Source organism: Notamacropus eugenii, chromosome 3 (genome assembly GCF_028372415.1).
Source record: "Notamacropus eugenii isolate mMacEug1 chromosome 3, mMacEug1.pri_v2, whole genome shotgun sequence".
In the NCBI taxonomy this organism is placed as follows: Eukaryota; Metazoa; Chordata; class Mammalia; order Diprotodontia; family Macropodidae; genus Notamacropus; species Notamacropus eugenii.
Window position 1 is genome coordinate 287,191,051 of NC_092874.1, and position 24,058 is coordinate 287,215,108.

The following is a 24,058-nucleotide window of genomic DNA, read 5'->3' on the forward strand; positions in this document are numbered from 1 at the left end:
CAGTCTTCCTCAACTCTAAAATGGGGATAAGAATAGCACCCACCTCTCAAGGTTATTGTGAGGATCCAATATCAAATGAGCTAATATTTGTAAAGCAGTTACCACAGTGCCTGGTATACAGTAGGCACTTAATACCTGCTTGTTTCCTTCCTCCTCTCTTCTCTCTGGTTATAGATATATCTTGCTTGCTATTGACTGGACTTATTTTATCAGAGTAAGGTATTCCTGGTAAGGAGATGTCTTCTCTCAGGGAGAAGCTTCTAGAATGTAAGTTTGTTCAAGGCAGAGGCTATTTATTTTTTAACTTTTGGATGTCCAGTGCCAAGTTCAATGCTTGTCATATAATAGATGCTTAATCAATGCTTATCATTTAATACTTGTTGGATAATTGGTGGCAAAGAACAAAACTACTAAATCAATAAAAGCCGGTGCTGGCTCTGCCTTAAGAATCCCATTTCTGCTGCTTTCTGCCATCTCCATCTCTTCCTTCTCCTCCAACTCTCCTTCCTGTCCTCAGATCCCATCTCCTGCAATCGGCTCATTTATGAGAAGGCCCCTGACCCAGGGGGCGCTGGAGCTGATGTTGGCTGAGTTTCTGGAAATCCTTCCTCATGTCAGTTGCACAGGGGAGAATTCATCCCAAGAAGTGTTCTGTCTGAATAGTGGGCTGCTTGTGTGCTGGGGAACCACAGCTGGGACTGAGGCACTGGAAGGCTGGCTACCTTCCAATGGGCTGCCCACTGCTGAGCCACAGAAACTGGCTTCAGATAGATGAAGGTATTGGGAGAATAGGAGAAACACTCTGTCCTTCACTTTGGATCCAAATTGGTGCTGGCTTGGATTCCAAACTTGGCGATGCCCTGGGGGTCACCTTCAGCTTTGTGTATTCCCCCTTTCTGTTACCATCATCCTCCTTCCTGGCATCTGATTCACTCTGACAGTGCTGCAGAAGGTCTGTTATGTGACAGATGTTGAGCCTCTGTCTTGCCCATCTTCTTTACACATGCTGGCAGAGAGAACTATGAAAGGGAAGGAAAAAGCAGTCCTTGTTAGTCAGGCTGAGATAACAGTTATACGTTGGTCATTTCTCCCCCATTTCTGCAGATTTAACTTCTTTGCACCTGAATTCAATAATACGTCCACACAAGCTCCTTGAGGGATTTTGCCTTCAGAATGTAGGCTACCTTAGGAGTCAGGATGGGTTCCTTCTGTCTTTGCATGACTAGGGCTTAAAACAGTGCTGGACATATGTTTGATGAAAGACCCTGGGAATCATCAACCAAGAGACTGTGTGGTCCAACCTTCTCATTTTACAAATGAGGAAACTTAGACTCAGAAAATAAAGTCATCTAAAGTCATGTAACTAGTGGCAGAAATCAGCCTAGAATCCAACCTCTTGACTCCAGGTCCACAATGCTCCTATTTCATGAAGCTCTATCTCTCCTTCATCCTTGCATTCCCCCAGCCCCTAGCACAGGATTCTGTGGAATTGATTGACTAGAACTGGGAAATACAACTCCTACATTAAATTGGTAATTCTTTGTATAAAGGAATTTTCGGGGATGCGAAGATTGTCTATTGCTTCAAACCTTCAAACCTGCTTGAAAACCTCTGTGAATTATTCTTTCATCCCAAAGCCACATCTATAGGATAGCATTTGATGTTTGGGATACAGCCTTCTGGCTTAGGAACTGTATGTTTCTATGCCAAGCTAAATGGACCCTTTGGGGATTGAGTTGCATTCCTGATTCCTGTAGTGTTCTAGCCAGCTTAGCTAACTGCCATTCAAAGAATTTGAAGAGGATGTTCCCAGTATCCATGCTTGTCGGTTGGGGATCAGAAGAACATTTGCTTATCTATGGTCCCTCCTCCCTCTTTAAGAAAATTCAAAACATAAATATCCTTCTTTCAGCTCACAGTGCTGCAAGGCATATAAAAGGTCTTCTAATCCAATTCACTCCTTTTACAAAGAAAGTCTAGTAATTTGCCGAAGATCACACAGAAAGCTAGGATTCAAATCCATGTTCTCTAATGTTCCCACCCCCACCCCCACCACTAGAAAACTAAGAAATGTTTGTGCACTCAGTATGAAATACACCCTCAATTAAAGAATGGGTTATGTGTGGCACCACCAAATTGGGGGAAGACAGAGGTTCTGGAACAAAAGCATGAGGCTGCTACAGGGAAGCTTGTGAGAAGAAGGAGAGATGCTCACCTCTGCTTAGAGCAGGGAAGGAACCATCTATAGTCAACGTAGTTGGGAAGTGCTCCAGTTATCCCACCCCAGTTATGACTTTTCCTCCTATATCACCCTGTCTTCTAATTGTTGTTTAGTTGTTTCAGACATATCCAACTCTTTGTGATTGCATTTGGAATTTTCTTGGCAGAGATATTGGAGTGGTTTGTCATTTCCTTCTCCAGCTCATTTTACAGATGAGGAAACTGAGGCAAACAGGGTTTAGTGACTTGCCCAGGGTTACCACAACTAGTAAGTGTCTGAGGCTGAATTTGAACTTGAGTCTTCCTGACTCCAGGCCAGGTGCTCTATTCACTGTGCCACCTAGCTGTCCTATATATTGTGTATATGTGGTTTATATATGGTTATATACATATGTTTATATGTATATGTATGTATGCTTGCACATGTGCATATGTGATCTATTTGGTATACATGATATGTGTGTGTATATGGTTTATAGCTATTGTTTGTCAAGTGTATATATTTGTGTTATATATATAACACACATACTCTCTATATGTATATATGTATGTGTATATATACACACACATATACACATATGCATGTGTATGTAACATACCAAGTTCATAGATTCTAGGTTAAGAATTCATGAATTCAGCAATCTACTCTTAAATTTACATTTAGGGTAGGGGTGGGAGGGTAAAAAATAGGTGGACAGCTAATGTATATAAAATGTTTAGAAGTTATTTGTGGGGAGGCAGTGATAACAATTGTTTAGGGTCAGGAAAGGCCTCTTGGATCATAGATTCGATCTGGCAGAAGACCTTAAGTGTCACCTCATTTTATAGAGGAGGAAACTGAAGAGATGAAGGAATTTGCTCAAGGTCACACATGTAGAAAGAGACCAAGGCAGGATTTGAACCTAGGTCCTCTGACTCTAAGCTCAGCATGGTTTCTCTGGCACCCTGGCTGTCTCCTCTTGGAGGAGGAGACTCGAGCTGAGCCATGAAGGGAGCTAGAGATTCCAAAGCATGGAGGGAGGAAAGAGAACATCCCAGGTATGGTGGATACAACCTGTGCAAAGGCATGAGGTTGAGGATCAGAATGTTGTGTATGGGAATGTCATTCATCCAATGTCACAAAGTTGATTATAATAATAGCCAACATTTTAATAGTACTTTATAGTTTATTGAGCATTTTTATATATAGTATGGATTTCATTTTCACAGTAACCCTGTGAGAGAGATGTTATTATCTCCTTTTTACAGTTGAGGAAACTGAGCCTCAGAGAGGTTAAATGATTTACCTGGGGTCACACAGTTGGTCATCTGAAGTAGGATTCAAACTCAGCTGTCCTGATTCCAAGTCCAATCTTATATCTAGGATGTCACCCAAACCTGGGGCATTAGCCCAGACAATCCCACTCCAAGTTCATTCTCATTTTCTCTAGTGCAAATGGTGTGCAGTATTTCTTTGACCATTGCTGTTCTCTTGATTCTTTTATGTTTGCTTCAGATCTGCTAGGGAGATGCCAAATATACCATGACAAGGACTCGTTGGGCACACTTCCCTGTACACACTGACATACTTTGTCTTCCTAGTAGACCTTTAATAAAAGCTTGTTGATTGATTGATGTGTGAAAATGATTTTTTTCCCACCTTTACCATAGCTCTTTATCTAAACCTTGGGATAATAACAACTCACATTTAAATAGCTCTGTGAGGTTGATAAAGTGGTTTCTTTGTTTTATTTTGTTTACTCTACAGTATCCTTGTGAAACAAATAATACAACTTTCATTATTCCCATTTCACAGATGAGAAAACTGAGGCTCAGGGTCACTATCTGCATGTTTCCTTATTTGTAAAAATTAGGGCAATAAAATCACCTTCTTCAATTATTTTGTGGGAATCTTGCAAGATTGGGTATGGAAAACCCTTTGCAAACCTTAGAGCTATAAAGAAGAGCTATGACGATGATGATATCCATAAAGTTTGGGGTTAGGTAAATGTATTTGAACTGAGAAATTAATGGGTTTTTTTCCTTGGGATTTTATTGGTGCAAGGAACTTTTGTACCCATACAGGTTGATATGTGTTCAGCTACTATAGTCTTAAAGAATTGTTCAGGACACTGAAAAGTAAAGAGGGTGACTCAGAGTTTCACAGGCAAGATGTGTCCAATGTGAGACTAGAACCCAAATCTTCCCAAAGTCAGTTGCCTCCTCTCTGTAAGGGAGTGATATTGAAGGATTCCTGCATGTTGAATGACTTCCCCTTAATGGATCCTAGAATCCCTGACTTAGAAGGAACCTCAGAGCCCATCTTTGTGCATCTGAATGGGATGCTCCCATACAACATCTCCATCAGGTGATTGACTGGCTTCTGCTTTAAGACTTCCTATGAAAACTAGAGAGCCCCTACCTCCCAGAGGGGCAGTTCATGCCTCTGTTGGACAGCTCCAATTGATGGGAAGTTTCCTCTAATAGAGAGCCCAAGTCTGTCTCTCCTTTCTGTAACTTGCATACCCTGTTCTGCTACAGTCTTGATCAAATGGAATGAATCTCACCCCTGACCCCCCGTTATAGGATCTTCAGGTTCTCACTCTTCTTTCCTGTGACCCTTCCCACCAAGTCTATCCACCTCCAGGTTAAATCTCCTCAATCCTTTGATCCTTAAATGACATTTGGTCTTCAGGCCCCTCGCAATTTTGGTTACTCCCATATAGTGCCCCAAACTTAACAAAATGCATTAAATGTGCTTTGTCAGAGGGGCCCCTTGGGACAGGAGGCCAATGTGTCACCTCTGGGGGATCCTTTTCTGGTGAGTCAGGCCTTTTTCTGCCTTAGTTACAGTTACTATTTGGGAATAGGGGAACCTTTGTTTTTTGGCCTAATGCTTTGATTTATCCAGAATTGTTGTGTTGCAATGAAGAGAGCCCTGGTTTTCGAGTAGAAACCTGGTTCAAAGCCTACCTCTGATGCTTACTTCCCTGGATGATCTTCAGTGTCTCTCTGGCCTCAGTTTCCTCATCTGTAAAATGATAGGGTTGGATTAACTGGTCTCTGGGTTCCATTTTAGGTCTAGATCTTTGATTCTAAAGTCTTTTCTTGTCTGTGGTCTACTGTCTACAAAAAAAACCTGTCTCAAGATTAAAACAAAACGAAACGAAACAACCAGTGGTATCTATTGTTTTCCTTGCAAAACTCTCTAGCAGGCACCCAGTAACTTTTTAAATATTCAATTGACAACTCAGTTCAAGAAACATTTACTGAGAGCCTAGTGTGTTTAAATATTTTCATGGCTAGCTTTTGTTTTTATATTACATTCATTTCCAAATTTAAAAAAATATCAATTTTTTAAAAAGCCTCTAATCTGAGGGGACTACTTATTAACTTGAATCCATCCTGGCACTGCTAGAGTATTGGTGTGTGTGTGTGTGTGTGTGTGTGTGTGTATTTTGATAGATATCTAGAGATTTATCTTATCCCACTAGATTATATATGCTTTTTGTGAGTAGAAAACCTTCCTTCCTTCCTTCTTTCCTTCCTTCCTTCTTCCCTCCCTCCTCCCCTCCATCCTTTCTTCTTTCCTTGCACTGTATTTTTTCTTTTAAAAGTTGTATTGATGCCTTTTGGTTTTTGGACCAACAATATTTCCTCTTCCCTCACTGCTACCCCCTAGAACTTTTCCTTCTCATGTGGAAAAAATAATTAAGCAAAACCATCCAACCTCAGAAGCACATTCATTAGTATAATCAGTCTTCCACACTGATGGTCCACCATCTCTTCACCAGGAGGAATGGAGTATGTTTCATGATTTGTTGTCTATGATCACAGTTGCTTCAATCATGACTTTATTCCTGTAGTCCCTGGCACATAGTAGGTACCCCCAATATTTGTGGGATTGAATCAAATTCCTTCCTGTGTCTTAGCTCTTTTCCAAATAATTGATGGCCAGGTAAGCAGAGCACAGTAGGTAAATCATTCAACTTGGAAAGCTGGGTTGGAATCTCACTTCAGCTGCTTATAAGTCCCATGTATTTCTGAGCCTCTCTGTCTTGTTATCTGTAAAATGGGAATTGCAATAGCACCTACTCCCCCATGGTCTTTGTGAGAATCAAATGCATCAAATGCTTTGCTAACATTAAGGTGTTCTAACAATCTTCCCTGTTAGGGTCTTGGGCAGATTCTTGTCTTACGTCTGACAGAGGTCAAACAATGTTGATTACTGTCAGAAAAATTCTTGCCTCTTGTATAATCCTCCTTATGTACAGAATTCCTCATCTCCTTCATTAGATTCTTACAATGATCCTCTGAGGTAGGCAGAACAGGCATTAGTGGTTGCCATTAAATAATGAAGAATGTGATGCTTTCAGAAATTGAAGCTAGCCTAGCTCACATGGCAAGTTGATGGGTTTGAATAGAAGTCTCTAACCCCCCAGTTTAACACTCCTCCCTCTATACCACTTTTCACTGAACGTATTTTAGAAGCATATTTGATAGTAAGCAGAAGTGGAACACATTTAGATTTCAATCTGTAAATAGGAAAATATCCCATTCTTCTGAGCAGTGTGGTTATTTGGTGTGTCTTTTTTTTTTTTTTAATAGGCCCATACTTGGTAACTGGCTTTGTTTCTCCTTCTTCATCTGTGGTTAGGTGGGAGGCTTCTATATTGAGAGCCCAATTTTCTGAAATATTTCTCTGAAGGAAGAATGGTTCATCCAAACTCCCTCATCTGCTTCTTCTGTGTGCCCCCCCCATTGGGTTCAAGGTATCTTTTATACTTTTATATAATTTTCATTTAGTAATTAGAATTTTTAATAATTTTGTTTTTTTAAGTTCTTTTGATACCTTTAATTTTTGTAAATATCACAGTCTTTTCCCAGTAACCCTTCTCCTACCCATTGAATCTTGCTTTGTAGCCAAAAAGCCCCTAATCTAATGACCTCATGTGACAATATGTACTATGTTCTCATCCTCTACTCCTTCATCACTTTACTCAGAAGAGGGAAGACTGTCTTTTCTTCCATCCTCCCAGACCAACATTGCCCATTGGGATTCATCAGAATTTGGCCATTGCTTAGTGTTGTTTTCGTTTGCATCATTGTGGTTCTAGTGTTTATAATTCTGTTGCTTCTGCTTCCTTCATTCTGCATCAGTTCATGTAAGTCTTTACATGTTTCTCAGAATTCTTCATTTCTCATAGCAAGAGAATACCATGACATTTATGTGCCAGATTGTTTCCAGCCATTCTCCAACTGATGGGCAATCACTTTGTTTCCATTTTTTTTTTAAAAAAAAAAACATTTATTCTTGTTGTCAAAGTTTCTTTTAAGGGTTGCTTTTGTCAGTGGACCTCCCATGATGATGCTGGGGCTCAGTTAAGTTTAAGGAATGAGTGGAAGTTTTGATAAAACTTTCTGAGTCAAGAACAATTTCCCATTAAGGAAGGGTAGTTGAAGAAACTAGGAATGTTTGTCTTGGAGATGAAAGGAGAGAACAGGTAGCTCTCTCCAAATAAATATCCCCCTGTGAGTATCTTCTCTCTCTCCTCTCTTTTGTCTTTCCTCATTAGAATGTCAGCTCCTATAAGGCAGACACTGTGTTTTTGAATTTGTATTCCCAGTGCCTAGCACAGCACCTAGAATGCTTCATGAGTGTTTAATAAATGCCTGTTGACTGACAGAATGACCAACAGACTGACAAAGAGAAGAAAGGTTTCTTTCTCAAAACAAAGAATTGTTCCTGTGTGCCCTAAGGGGTCAAACACAGAGTAGTGGATAAAATTTGTAAGGAAGCAAAACTGATGAAGAATTAGAGCTACTGAAAAATGGAAAGGGCTGCCTCCACAGTTGGTGAAATCTTCCAGTAAAGTCTGAATGGCTACTTGTTGGAATGCTATGATGTGTATTCTTAGAGAGGAATGGGTCACACAATCATTGGAAGAACCTTGGAAGTTATCTGTTCTAATTTTCCTTTTACAGAGAAGGAAGCTGAGGCACAGTGATATTAAATGATGGGATCACATATATAGAGCTGAAAGAGACCTTGGAGATCACCTAGCCCAATTCCTTCATTTTACAAATGAGAATACTGAGGGTCTGAGTGGTGAGATCACTTGTCCAAGGTCAGAACACTGGTAAATAGATTTTGGATTTGAACCAGGGTTCCCTGCCTCCCTGCAAAAGGGTTTCTTTGCTCTTTCCATGACCCCATGCTCCTCCTAGGTTTTATCTGAGGTCCCTTCTGTTTCAGAGATTCGGCATTTCTATTCAGTACACATTTTTGAGGTGACAAATTCTGTGAACTCCAAGTCCAATGTGCTATGAATAGTACCATGTCACCTTTATGTAATTAGAGGTCAACGTGATGCAGTTTAGAGATACAGGGACCCCAAAATTATTGAGGTGCAGGGCAGAGGCATCTGGAAATAATTTGTGGACTGAAGCAGTCTTCCAGTCAAATGGCAAAAGTTTATTATAAAGCTAATAAAGTGGGCAGAGCTCTTTAGGGAACTTGTCACCTAATGGAGGTGAATCTAAAGTTTATATAGAAAAGATGTAATGAATGATGTGGCAAGTGTGCCAGTTAGTTGGCGTGAGGTAGAATCAAAGAGTGGTCAGCTCTTAAAGGAGCATACTGTTTCTGTACCTTTGGCACAGGTGTCAATCACTACTGGAAATGGGGAGAGGACAGGGGAGTTTCTAAGGGGTATGTTTTTGGTGTGCTATGTGTATAACAAGAAAGCCTTGGGAGTTGATGTCTATAGCTTGACCTGTGGGTTATTTGTGGTAACTGTAGGAATGAGTACATGATAGTTCTGCTGGTACACGATAGTCCTGTTAATAGAAGAGAAATTCTACAGAGGTCAGCTTGTTCTTGTAACAAGGAAGAGATAGTTTGCCTCACTGGGGCCCACTTATGAGTTATTGGCACATACAGGATCTTTGGGCTGGGGAGAGATATGATCCTAGGGCTGGGGTCTGAGCAGCCCATCAAAAACGCTTTGACATCTCATCAGAATTCAGGCATCTGGGTCATCAGTCAGTGAATCAACAACAGAGAAGTAATGAGCAAGTACCAGCTATGTGCCAGGCACTGTGCTAAATGCTGACAATACAAAGAAAACCAAAAGAACCCCTGTCCTCAAGGAACTTACAGGTTACTCCACTGGTTACTTCTGCAATATTTATGTTACATTTGGTAAAGTTGGAAAAGGTTACTAATTAGATTCAACAAACATTGGTTAAGCACCTGCTGCAGACATCCACTCTCAGCCTTGATTTTCTCATCTGTAAAATGAAAGTTTCGGACCCAATAACTTTTTATCCAGCTCAAAATCAATGATGAACCTGTGAAAATAGTCCCTCACCTTTTTTAGTATCTCAGGTAGGATTTGAGCTTTCTACCTCCAAATCTTATACTGTAGCCACTGGGCCATGTTGTTGCCTCAAAATAACATTACCAGTGATCCTACAAGCAATAAATAGGATACTCCAAGGTTCATGGGCAGGGAAGTGACATAGTCAAAACATAGCTATGTTTTTAGGATTATCAATGTGGAAGCCAAATGGAGAATGGTACGAACACGAGAAAGGACAACTTCAATCAACAAGGGTTTATTAAGAGCTGAGTCTACAAAGAATGAAACAATCGCCGCTCATGATGAATTTACATTCAAATGTGGGAGATGAGTGCATGTAAAATGTTTTCTTAACAAACAAGATGGACTTTATTACCATTGGTTTTGATGATAATATATAACTTTACTGACCATTTCAACATGAGTTCAGATGAATAGAAAGTCATTTTCAGAGTTCTATCCAGTCACTTGTCATTGAGAGAGTCCCATGGTAATTAGCATCATTGATAACTCTTTACTAATTACTCCTGGGGCAGATAATGAGTGAGGCAGGAATTCCTTCTACATTAACAATGCAAAGAGAGAAGTAAGGGCAAAGAAGTCCTTGAAAGTTTGTGTTTGGGGGACTATAGAGAAGGGATTCTTCTGAGACATTGTAAAATGCTACATGCCCATTTTCATAATCAAGAAAAGTGCCCAATTTGTCTATAGGATGGTTCAGAACACAGCCTTCATTTGATTTCCAGATGACAAACTCACTTCCCGATTTGAAGCCTTCTAGGGCAGTTATATCCCCTGGTATTGTAGAGGGGTCCCCCTTTCTGCTACCTGAGTCTTCACAGACACCCACTTCCCACCTTGTATTATCTCCCAACTCCACTTCCCAGTAGTGTTTGCCTGAGTTAAAGGTCTGGGCTCCCAATACGCTGAAAGCATCTTCAAGTCTTTCTTCTTTGTTAGGTAGATCCTCGGGGACACTGCTACACTCAACACTATTCAAGTCTTTAGACAGGATGAGATGAGGATTGGCTGATTCAGGATCCAGAGTTACATCCCTCTGGAAATTCTTGAGTACTTCTCTCAAGCCCGTGATGGGGCAGGTGCTCCAGTAAGAGGACGAAATGTCCAGTTTTTGAAATAGTAGCTCCTTTTTCCTTTGCAACAAGGTTTTCCGATTCCTGAGCATTTTCGATGGTGCCTTGTCCAAATCCTCCTCTACTTCCAATGGCATCCTTTGCAGCTTTTGCCTTTGTTGTGTTAGTTCAGCCTTGTTCTCCTCAAGTTTTGCCAGGTTTTGTCTGGATTCCTCGTCCAGTAATCGTAGGTGTCACTTTTCTTCGTTTTGTAAGAACTGGTACATTTTGTGATATTCAGATTGAACTGATCGTTTAAAAGCATCTGCATCTTGCTTACAACATTCTTCATTCCTTCTCACTTTGTCCAGTGCAATATTAAATTCTTCTTCTTTTCCCTGTAAGATATTGCATATCTCCTGGAGCTCATTCTTGTACTTGTTAGCAGCCCTGTCCAGGGGCAGGACTTGGTGATCCTTGTGCTCTGGAGTTAGTGAACAAGATTCACAGAAGGACGTCTCGTCTTCCTCACAGAAGAGTTTCTCTTTTTCCCCGTGTTGCTCACAGGTCCCCATGCTCTGCAGTAAATGAAATCTGATCATTTTGCCAGTGATTGACAGATTGTGCAGGCCCTTGTTGGCTATCAAATTGTCGAATTTAATGACTCCTCTGCACTCTGGGCAGATCAGTGTGGCATCAGCTCCCTCCTAGCCCCTGAGAAGACACCCTCTGCAAAAGCTGTGGCAACATTTGACAGTCACTGGGTCAATGAAGTAGCCCAGGCAGATGGAGCACGTGAGCTCTGCCTTGAGGTTTTCAAGTAAGCTTTCAGCATCCATAATCCTAGACCTCCAATTCTGTCCTTCTCCAATAGTCCTCTCGGGATAGATGATGCTCACTCTTTCCCTTGAGCTCTGGCAGCCAAAGTTAGAACACTGAATTGGTGAGGTCTTTTTATATATTTTCCTTTGGTTAGGCCCTCCCTTTACTCTACCCACAAAAGGTGAGAACTCCTGGGGGTGGGTTTTTGTTTTTTTTTGTTTTCCGGTGGTCTATGCTGTAGAACCGAGTTCTCACCTTTGTCCTTTTGCTTCTTAAGGAGTTGTAATTCTCAGGATTGTTAGCCTGAGCTCTTCAAGCCAGAGTCTCTTATCCCTCAATTTCAAGCAAAGTTTGTCTCTCTGATTCTGTCTTCCTTCAATACTCTTCTCAGGATGGATAATGCTAGTTCTTTCTCTTGAGTTCTATCATCAAAAATTGTTAGGAATAAATTTTATATGTCTTCCTTTGTTTAGTCTTTCCTTTATTCTGCCCAGCAAAGGTGGGAACTCCTGGATTTTTAATAGTTCTCCCTATCTCTGATACAGGACTGAGTTCTCACCTCTGTATAAGTACATTTAAAATAACACAACACATGTCAAATACGTTTATATGTACTGTATGTATGCCTAACTTTATATGTATTACTAAATATTAAATATGTACATGCATCCATAGATAATGCTATATTTATATATATTGAATATACATATTAAATATATACATATACCTATATATATTTCCATGCATGTCTATATATATATGTATACACACATATACACACAAAGTAAATAAAACGATTCCTACAAAGTAGTTCAGTGAAGGTATTGAGGATACCAGCAATTGGGGTGCATGTTATGGCGTGGATGGAAAGGTTTTTTGCAAAAAGGTTGTGTATCTTAGAGGAAGAGACAAGGTGAGGAGAGGGTGGATTCCCATCATGGGGGATGGTCAGACTATCTCTCCAATCCTGCTGAGAGGTGAAGAGGGTCTCCACAGAGTGATAACCATGAGTGGAGAAAAGGGGGCAGATGCCAGAGATGTGGTGGGGTTTGGGATCTAGAGATCTGTTTGAAGGGTTTCCCTTCCCATGCTTAGGGTTAGAAGGTTCTTTCAGCCTTGGCTGTTCTCTGTCCCTGGAACCCCTCCACCACACTGAAGGCAAGGGAGTGGACATTGAAAGTTGCCTCAACAAAGCTGACAGCCTCCCCCAAACCACCCTGTGCTTTCATTTCCCTGATAGGATAAGTGAGCTCTAAAGTGAACTTCTGTGGAGCGGGAATCTAATGTAGCTGATGTGGGAGGATCTAAATAGGACCTCTGGCTGTCTGTCTGTCTATGCTGCCAGTGCTGCCATTACCTGTGTGAACTGGGAAGATGCTCACATGCCACGATGGATTCCCACCTTCCCTTGGGCTCTCCTTCCTCAGTCCTCCTCAGCCCCACTTGGATCCCACTCCCTGCCATCTCCCTCACCAGTTGTTGTGTTGTTTTGGCTGGGATTTAAAAAGAGAATGGTGACTCATCTTAAACCCTTACTTGGCATTCTCCTGCTCTGGGAGAGCGTGGTGATCAGAGGTTCCAAGACTCATGGGATGTCAGAGCTGGAGAGAGTTTTGGAGTCTATCACGTCTAATGAATGATGGAAATAAAGGCAGGGACCTCAGAGAAAACAGTGACATCAGAGGATCCACTGCCCATTTGTATGACCTCGATTTCCTTATTTGTCAAATGAGAGTTTTAGGGTCAAAGCTGAGATTCTAATTCTTGCATCATCTTTGAGCCCCAGCTTCATTATTGGTTAAAAAAAGCTATCTGAGGTCTCTTCCAGTTCAAGTGTACCTTCCTGGGTCTCAGTTTCCTCCTCTATAAAATGTGAGGGTTAGGCTAGATGATCTCTTAGATCCTTTCCAGATTACTGTGTCCACCTCACTCTTTTTAATTCGAAAGTAACTGAGGCCCAGAGAAATGACTCACAGGAATATACTTTTGGAGATAAAAGGGACCTCAGAGTCCATATAGTCCAACCCTCTCATTTTACAGAGGGGGAAACTGAGTCTCAGAGAAGGTAAAGTGAATTATCTGAAGACACTCAGGTAAAGATCTTCTGACTCTAGAATGCTTTCTCCTTCTTTCTCTAGTTTCTAGATGATTAAACTCAGGCCATAAGAAGGCCACCTAAGGCCACAGTGTAGACACAAGGTCAAGTTAGCCATAGGATGCCAGGTCTCTTGATATCTAGTCCATTGTTCTTGGTAGGAGGTGAAGCCTGTATACTCCCTGCCTCTTAGCTAGAATCAGTTTCTTAGAGCTTTCAAAACTCCTGTCAATTTTCTCTTCTCTTTTGGGGCGACTCCCCAATTATGGGTAAGCTTATTCTCAGACCAGATCTATTGCTTGGTCCTTCATGTCAGAGAAGCAATTTGGTACCCCACCAAAGGGCAACAATACTGAACCACTTTAAGTTAGAAGCTTTTTAGAGACCACAAAGTAGCTAGAACATTTGGGAGTTTTGGTTGATACTTGTCGCGTGCATATTTTGTGTTGACTTGGCTTTATACAAGATGTCTTCCCCTAAAAGAACATAAGCTCTTTGAGGGCAGGGAGGGTTTCATTTTCATCTCTATGGCCCTGACTTACCACAATGTCCAACACTTAATAGGCGCTTAATACATGTTTATTGATTTGAATTCCTCATTGTTTGTCCAGTTGTCTTATGACACATGTACTTTCAGGAATGCCTCACCCACCCCCACTCCTCAAAAGTGATCATATTCTGCCCAGACGTCAAATTGTTTTTCATTGTTTCTTTGAACAGCAGATGCATGTTTTCTATTTGAAACTTATTTCAGTTTCAAAGCTTCCTAAACCAGGCAGTCACATTAGAGCCTTTGGCAATGACCCGAAGTTTGTAGCCACTTCCAAGGAGCCATCAGAGCTTCTTGGTTGAAATATCCCCATGAGTCTAGGAAATCCCCAATGTCATCTTCCCCAACCCCTTAGGCAAGGGAGCATTGTTGACTAGATCATAGATGGCAAAGGGTTGTTAATTATATTGTAGACTCCATGACCAGCTCCAGGCTAGGACTGACAAATGCTGCTCATTCCTGGGAAATGAGGACAACTCCCCACTGGGATCCAAAACAAATCATCTTTCTCTAGGAGACAGTTCACAAAGCAAAAGACTGGCTTTATTCATACATCGAGCTACAAGTTAGTCAGTACCTTGACCCTTTCCAGTAATAGTCTCTTGCATGCAAATGACAATGTGTCTAAAGCCCTTTAAAAATGGTAAACCCACTATATATCATCAGCTTTTCCTGGTAGTACTATAGAGTGCATTATGACTTTCAACTGACTTGCCCAATAATGTGATTTCTCTGGTTAGCCCATCGATGTGCACTTATTATGAAGCACCCACTATGTGCCATCCACTACTCAAGGTCTTAATGATAAAAAGGCAAAAGTGAAATAATTCCTGAATGAATGAATAAAGCATTTATTAAATGCCTACTATGTGCTAGGCAGTGGGAATTCCAAGAAAAGAAATGAAAACAATCCCTGCCCTCAAGGAACATACAGCTTTGTCAGAGGAGACAATTGCATATTTAGGTATTCACAACGTGATATAAGACTGAAGAGAAGGTACTAGCAACTTTGGGGATCCACAATGGCCACATTGAGAAAGTAGAATTTTAGCTGAGCCTTGAAGGCCACTAAGGATTTTGAGAGATGGAGGTAAAGAAGGAGTGCATTCCAGGCATAAGGGACAGCCATGGCAAAGGCACAGAGGTGAGAGATTGCCGTACTGTGTTTGACAAAGCATGCTTCCACCCTCAGTTTTCTCATTTATCAAAAAAGGGTTTGGCCTCAATGATTTCTAAGGTCATTTTCAACTCTAGGTCTATGATCCCTCCTGTTTAACCATAAATAAGTCACTTCAAGGACTCCCTGGGAGCCAGGGACTCCCAGACTCTATCTTTGTAAATAAGAGGATGGGATTAGATAATTTTTAAGGCCCCCTTCAGCTCTGACTTGCAAAATTCTTTGATCAGTCTAGAAGCTTTATTGACTCTAAGTCATTCTCCCCTCATTCTCATGAAGATGGAATGAAATGCCTTGGGGGAGAAAGTGAGTATATCCTGTCACTGGATGTATTTAAGCAGAGACTGATTGATTTCTCATTAGGGCTGTTGTAAGTAAGACTTGGGAACTAGGTATATAGATTGAACTCTGTAAGCTTCAGGGTTCTTTCCAACACCTAGGCATTCAAACCCATCTTCTAGCTAAAGAAATGGATAGGAATGTGAAGGGCAACCACACATGGAGGCATTCTAGAGAAATTTCTGACTACACCTTCCTGTTTTTGTAAGTATCACCATCTATTCTCAATAACCCTTCTCCTACCTGTTGAATCTTGCCTTGTAGCCAAAAAGCCCCTAACACAATGACCTCGTGTGACAGTATGTACAATGCCCCCATCCTCTACTCCTTCATCACTTTACTCAGAAGAGGGAAGCCTGTCTTTTCTTCCATCCTCCCAGATCAACATTGCCCATTGGGATTCATCAGAATTTGGCCATTGCTTAGTGTTGTTTTCGTTTGCATCATTGTGGTTCCTGTGTTTAGAATTTTGTTGTTTCTGCTTCCTTCATTCTGCATCAGTTCTGTTTCTCAGAATTCTTCATTTCTCATAGCAAGAGAATACCATGACATTTATGTGCCAGATTGTTTCCAGCCATTTTCCAACTGATGGGCAATCACTTTATTTCCAATTTTTTTTAAAAAAACATTTATTCTTGTTGTCAAAGTTTCTTTTAAGGGTTGCTTTTGTCAGTGGACCTCCCATGATGATGCTGGGGCTCAGTTAAGTTTAAGGAATGAGTGGAAGTTTTGATAAAACTTTCTGAGTCAAGAATAATTTCCCATTAAGGAAGGGTAGTTGGAGAAACTAGGAATGTTTGTCTTGGAGAAGGAAGGAGAGGAGATCAGGTAGCTCTCTCCAAATAAATATCCCCCTGTGATTATCTTCTCTCTCTCCTCTCTTTTGTCTTTCCTCATTAGAACGTCAACTCTTTTAAGGCAGAACTGTGTTTTTGGATTTGTATTCCCAGTGCCTAGGATAGCACCTAGAATGCTTCATGAGTGTTTAATAAATGCTTGTTGACTCACAGTGATCAATAGACTGACAAACAGAAGAAAGGTAAGAGTTGTTCCTGTGTGCCCTAAAGGGCCAAACACAGAGTAGTGGATAAAATTTGTAAGGAAGAAAAAATTGATGAAGAATTAGAGCTACTGAAAAATGGAAAGGGCTGCCTCCACAGTTGGTGAAATCTTCCAGTAAAGTCTGAATGGCTACTTGTTGGAATGTTATGATGTGTATTCTTAGAGAGGAATGGGTCACACAATCATTGGAAGAACCATGGAAGTTATCTGTTCTAATTTTCCTTTTACAGAGAAGGAAGCTGAGGCACAGTGATATTAAATGATGGGATCACATATATAGAGCTGAAAGAGACCTTGGAGATCACCTAGCCCAATTCCTTCATTTTACAAATGAGAATACTGAGGGTCTGAGTGGTGAGATCACTTGTCCAAGGTCAGAACACTGGTAAATAGATTTTGGATTTGAACCAGGGTTCCCTGCCTCCCTGCAAAAGGGTTTCTTTGCTCTTTCCATGACCCCATGCTCCTCCTAGGTTTTATCTGAGGTCCCTTCTGTTTCAGAGATTCGGCATTTCTATTCAGTACACATTTTTGAGGTGACAAATTCTGTGAACTCCAAGTCCAATGTGCTATGAATAGTACCATGTCACCTTTATGTAATTAGAGGTCAACGTGATGCAGTTTAGAGATACAGGGACCCCAAAATTATTGAGGTGCAGGGCAGAGGCATCTGGAAATAATTTGTGAACTGAAGCAGTCTTCCAGTCAAATGGCAAAAGTTTATTATAAAGCTAATAAAGTGGGCAGAGCTCTTTAGGGAACTTGTCACCTAATGGAGGTGAATCTAAAGTTTATATAGAAAAGATGTAATGAATGATGCGGCAAGTGTGCCAGTTAGGTGGTGTGAGGTAGAATCAAAGAGTGGTCAGCTCTTAAAGGAGCATACTGTTTCTGTACCTTTGGCACAGGTGTCAATCACTACTGGAAATGGGGAGAGGACAGGGGAGTTTCTAAGGGGTATGTTTTTGGTGTGCTATGTGTATAACAAGAAAGCCTTGGGAGTTGATGTCTATAGCTTGACCTGTGGATTATTTGTGGTAACTGTGGGAATCAGTACATCATAATGCTGCTGGTACAAGATGGTCCTGTTTCATACAAGAGAAATTCTACAGAGGTCAGCTTGTTCTTGTAACAGGGAGAGAGATAGTTTGTCTCACTGAGGCCCACTCATGAGTTATTGGCAGATGTAGGATCTTTGGGCTGGGGAGGGATATGGTCTGAGCAGCCCATCAAAAACACTTTGACGTCTCATCAGAATTCAGGCATCTGGGTCATCAGTCAGTGAATTAACAATAGAGAAGCATGAGTAAGTACCAGCTATGTGCCAGGCACTGTGCTAAATGCTGACAATACAAAGAAAACCAAAAGGACCCCTGCCCTCAAGGAACTTACAGGTTACTCCACTGGTTACTTCTGCAATATTTATGTTACGTTTGGTAAAGTTGGAAAAGGTTACTAATTAGATTCAACAAACATTGGTTAAGCACCTGCTGCAGACATCCACTCTCAGCCTTGATATTCTCTTTTGTAAAATGAATGGGTTGAACCCAATCACTTTTAATCCAGCTCCAAATCAATGATGAACCTGTGAAAATAGTCCCTCCCTTTTTTTAGTATCTCAGGTAGGATTTGAGCTTTCTACCTCCAAATCTTTATATGCACCTTATGTATGCATAACTTTGTATATATTACTAAATATTAAATATGTATATGCATCAGTAGGTAATGATATATTTATATGTATTGAATATATGTATTAAATATTTACATATACCTATACATACTTCCATACATGTCTATGCATATGTATATATACACATATACACACAAAATAAATAAATTGCTTCCTACAAAGTAGTTCAGTAAAGGTAGTGAGGATACCAGCAGTTGGGGTGCATGTTCTGGGGTGAATGGAAAGGCTTTGTGCAAAAAGGTTATGTCTGAGCTTCATCTTAGAGGAAGAGCAAGGTGAGGAGGGGGTGGATTCCAGTCATAGGGGATGGCCAGACTATCTCTACAATCCAGCTGAGAAGGGAAGAGGGTCTCAATAGGGTGACAAGCATGAGTGGAGAGAAGTGGGGCAGATGCCAGAGATGTGGAGGAGTTTGGGATCTAGAGATCTATTTGAAGGGTTTCCCTTCCCAAGCTTAGGGTTAGAGGATTCTTTCAGTCTTGGCTGTTCTCTGTCATTGCATCCCCTCCACCACACTGAAGGCAAAGGAGTGGAGCCCACCTTGAAACATTTAAAGTTGCTTCAACATAGCTGACAGCTTCCCCCAAACAACCCTGTGATTTTATTTCCCTGGTAGGATAACTGGACTCTAAAGTGAACATCTGTGGAACAGGAATCCAACGTAGCTGATGTGGGAGGATCTAAATAGGACTTTTGGCTGGCTACCTCTCTTTGCTGCCAGAGCTGCCATTACCTGTGTGAACTGGGAAGATGCTCACATGCCGCGATGGGTTCCCACCTTCTCTTGGGCTCTCCTTCCTCAATCCTCCCCAGCCCCACTTGGATCCCACTCCCTGCCATCTCCCTCACCAGTTGTTGTGATATTTTGGCTGGGATTTAAAAAGAGAATGGTGACTCATCTTAAACCCTTACTTGGCATTCTCCTGCTCTGGGAGAGCGTGGTGATCAGAGGTTCCAAGACTCATGGGATGTCAGAGCTGAAGAGAGTTTTGGAGTCTATCACGTCTAATGAATGATGGAAATAAAGGCAGGAACCTCAGAGAAAACAGTGGAGTCAGAGGATCCACTGCCCATTTGTATGACCTCGATTTCCTTATTTGCCAAATGAACGTTTTAGGGTCAAGAACTGAGGTTCTAATTCTTGTATCGTCTCTGGGCCCCAAGTTCCTTATTGGTTTAAAAAAATATCTGAGGTCTCTTCTAGTTCCAGCGAACCTTCCTGGGTCTCAGTTACCTCTTTTGTAAAATGTGAGAGTTAGAATAGATGGTCTCTTAGATCCTTTCCAGATTACTGAGTCTAAATCATTCATTTTACTTTGAAGGTAACTAAGGCCCAGAGAAATGATGCATAGGAATATAGATCTGGAGCTAGAAGGAACCTCAGAGTCCATATAGTCCAATCCTCTCATTTTACAGAGGGGGAAACTGAGTCTCAGAGAAGGTAAAGTGAATTATCTGAAGTCACTCAGGTAAAGGTCTTCTGACTTCAGGGTGCTTTTCCTTCTATCTCCTTGGTTTCTAAATGGGGAACCTGAGGCCACGAGAAGGGCGCCTAAGTTCACAAAGTAGTCACAAGGTCAAGTTGGCCATAGGATGCCAGATCTCTTGGTATCTAGTCCACTGTTCTTCGTAGGAGGTGAAGCCTGTATACTCCCTGACTCTTTTCTAGAATCAGTTTCTTAGAGCTTTCAAAACTCCCATCAATTTTCTCTTCTCTTTTGGGGCAACTCCCCAAATATGAGCAAGCTTGTTCTCAGGTCAGATCTATTGCTTGGTCCTTCATGCCACAGAAACAGTTATGGCATCCCACCAAAATGTTCTTAATTGCAACAATATTGAACTACTTTAAGTTCAAAGCTTTTTAGGGACCACAAAGTAGCTAAAACATTTGAGAGAATTTTGATTAATAGTTATCGTGTACGTGTTTTGTGTTGATGTGGTTTTATACAAGACGTCTTCCCCTAAAAGAACGTAAGCTCTTTGAGGGTAGGGAGGGTTTCATTTTGGTCTCTGTAGCCCTACCTTATCACAATTTGCACCACATAATAGGTGCTTAATGCACATTTATTGTTTTGAATTCCACGTTGACTTTCCAGTTCTCTTATGACACGTGTTATTGGGAATGCCTTGCCCACCCCCGCTTCCCAGAAATGATCATATTCTGCCCAGACGTCAAATTGTTTTTCACTGTTACTTTGAACTCCAAATGCATCTTTTCTTTTTGAAACTTATTTCAGTTTCAAAGCTTCCCAAGCCAGGCAGTCACATCAGCGCCTTTGGCGATGACCCGAAGTTTGTAGCCACTTCCAAGGAGCCATCAGAGCTTCTTTGCTGGAAATATCCCCATGAGTCTAGGAAATCCCCAATGTCATCTTCCCCAACCCCTTAGGCAAGGGAGCATTGTTGACTAGATCATTAGATGGCAGAGAGTTGTTGATTACATTGTAGACTCCATGACCAGCTCCAGGCTAGGATTGACAAATGCTGCTCATTCCTGGGAAATGGGACCAACTCCCCACTGGGATCCAAAACAAATCATCTTTCTCTAGGAGACAGTTCACAAAGCAAAAGACTGGCTTTATTCATACATCGAGCTACAAGTTAGCCAACACCTTGACTCTTTCTAGTAATAGTCTCTTGCATGCAAATGACAATGTGTCTAAAGCCCTTTAAAAATGGTAAACCCACTATATATCATCAGCTTTTCCTGGTAGTACTATAGAGTGCATTATGACTTTCAACTGACTTGCCCAATAATGTGATTTCTCTGGTTAGCCCATCGATGTGCACTTATTATGAAGCACCCACTATGTGCCATCCACTACTCAAGGTCTTAATGATAAAAAGGCAAAAGTGAAATAATTCCTGAATGAATGAATAAAGCATTTATTAAATGCCTACTATGTGCTAGGCAGTGGGAATTCCAAGAAAAGAAATGAAAACAATCCCTGCCCTCAAGGAACATACAGCTTTGTCAGAGGAGACAATTGCATATTTAGGTATTCACAACGTGATATAAGACTGAAGAGAAGGTACTAGCAACTTTGGGGATCCACAATGGCCACATTGAGAAAGTAGAATTTTAGCTGAGCCTTGAAGGCCACTAAGGATTTTGAGAGATGGAGGTAAAGAAGGAGTGCATTCCAGGCATAAGGGACAGCCATGGCAAAGGCACAGAGGTGAGAGATTGCCGTACTGTGTTTGACAAAGCATGCTTCCACCCTCAGTTTTCTCATTTATCAAAAAAGGGTTTGGCCTCAATGATTTCTAAGGTCATTTTCAACTCTAGGTCTATGATCCCTCCTGTTTAACCATAAATAAGTCACTTCAAGGACTCCCTGGGAGCCAGGGACTCCCAGACTCTATCTTTGTAAATAAGAGGATGGGATTAGATAATTTTTAAGGCCCCCTTCAGCTCTGACTTGCAAAATTCTTTGATCAGTCTAGAAGCTTTATTGACTCTAAGTCATTCTCCCCTCATTCTCATGAAGATGGAATGAAATGCCTTGGGGGAGAAAGTGAGTATTCTGTCACTGGATGTATTTAAGCAGAGGCTGATTGATTTCTCATTAGGGCTGTTGTAAGTAAGACTTGGGAACTAGGTATATAGATTGAACTCTGTAAGCTTCAGGGTTCTTTCCAACACCTAGGCATTCATACCCATCTTCTAGCTAAAGAAATGGATAGGTATGTGAAGGGCAATCATGCATGGAGGCATTCTAGACAAACTTCTGACCACAACTTCATGTTCAGCAACCTTACATAAGTTTTCCAGAATCAGGAAAGGTGATGATTACAGTGTTTTTTGTTTTTTGTTTTTTTTATTTTGCGGATGCGGTGACTCAATAAGCAGAAGGTAGGCATAGTGAATATAGAATTTGGAGTTAAAAACCTCATGACTATTGAGTCCCTGTTTTATCACTTACTAGCTTTGTGACCTTAGACATGGAGAATTAAACATTTGGAAATGGAAGGGACTTTGAAGTCATTGGAAAGATGAAGAGACTGAAGTCTTAAAAAAAGATTTTTTCACACAGAGACGATCATAGACTGAGTTAGAAGATACCTCCGAAGTTACCCAGCATAGCCTCTTTTTATAGACTCAAGTCTTGACTCCAAATCCAAGGTTCTCATCCACCATGTCTCTTTCATTGCCTCTCGTATACCATCTTATTTTATGACTTGATCTGGAGTATGTACCTTGCTAATTATACTTTCTAGATTTCCCCTCCCCCCCAAATGTTTATTTTTCTTTCACTCATTTCAGTTAGAAATATCTTGAGGGCATCAGCTACATTGTTTGTTTCCTTAGCCTATGAAGTCAGAGTATCATAGATTTACAGCATGAAGGGTCCTTTGAAACTGAGTCCAGCCCCCTCATTTGACAGATGAGGAAACTCAGGCACAAAGAGGTGATGTGATTTGCTCAAAACCACAGACGTAGGCAGTAGCAGGACCAGAATTCAAACCCACTTCTTCTGACTCTGGAACTGGAGCTTTTAAAAAATCTCTTCACCCTTATAGAACTCTTAATCTGTTAAATGAAAGGGTTCAATTGCATTTCATCCCTTTCTTTTCTGATTCTGTGACTCTCTGACTTGACCTTGATGTCTTGGACTCTGTGAGGTGCTCCGTTACTGTCATAGGATTTGGCAGCTCATTGGTTTGATCCCTGAGAGCAGAATTGAGTCATGGGTAGAAGCTGCAAAGATTTAGGCTGGATGTTGGGAGATTCTTCCTAACAATTAGAGGTGTCCAGGAGTCAAATGGGCTCCTTTGGTTGAGTGTACTTTCTCTCTCCTTGTGGATCTTGGAATTGGTTTGTTTTAGTCTTTGTGATCTTAGCATCTAGACAGTGCTGGGAACAGAGCAGGGACTTAATAAATGCTTGTTGATGGATTCGGGAGGACACTGAATGGCTTACTTATTGAGGATGTTTCAAGGATTCTTTTTTAGCTATGGCCACAGAGAAGTTCCCCCTACCCCTTTCCCATGCTGAGATCCTGGGACGGAATCCAACTCCTCTTTGTTTACAGATGAAGAAATTGAAGGAAAGATTAAGTGACTTGCCTGAGGTTTACATGCATTAAATAGTCAAAATTTGAACTTGGGTCCTCTTATCCCAGATACAGGGCTCCTTCCATCTTACTAGGCTGTCTTCACTTCTTGTGACTGAGAACAAGGCTGGGGCACAACCCAAGGGGTTACCCATCTCTGCCAGTCAAGTAGCACAGAAATGAAACAAAAGTTCTCTTTTTACCCATCATCCATGTGTCCTTTTAAGCTAAATCTTTAACTGGGACCTCCTACTGAGAAGCAAATGTCACTGATGAGAATCTTATTTCCCTCCTCATCCCAATCTCTCTGTGGTGGAGGCACCTAATAGGGCTTGGTGCTTAAAGAAAATGGCATGGCGTGCCCACCCCTCTGACTTCTCCCCCAAATTGGTCATCTTAGGTGAAAATGATGATCAGTTATGGCCTTGAAGGGAAAATGAAGGCATGGAAAGTGGGGGTGGGAAAGAGGAAGAACAGAAAAGGAGATGACTTTTGCCAAACAGATAGACTCAGTCTTTTTTATCTGCTCCTTCTTGCCTCAATGATATGTGATACCATCTTGGAGAGACTATATCCATGGGGTCATTAATCACTCAACATGAATTAAATAAGCACCTACTACATCAT

General features: G+C 41.2%; 1 protein-coding gene and 1 pseudogene across 6 annotated transcripts in view; one reads left to right on the plus strand and one right to left on the minus strand.

Annotated features, from left to right (window-relative positions):
- CHST11 (carbohydrate sulfotransferase 11) overlaps positions 1–24,058 on the plus strand; it is a 398,541-nt gene that overhangs the window by 172,034 nt on the left and 202,449 nt on the right. The gene's annotated exons all lie outside the window — the stretch shown is intronic.
- On the minus strand, positions 10,081–12,922 carry LOC140531105 (probable E3 ubiquitin-protein ligase TRIML1 pseudogene; annotated as a pseudogene).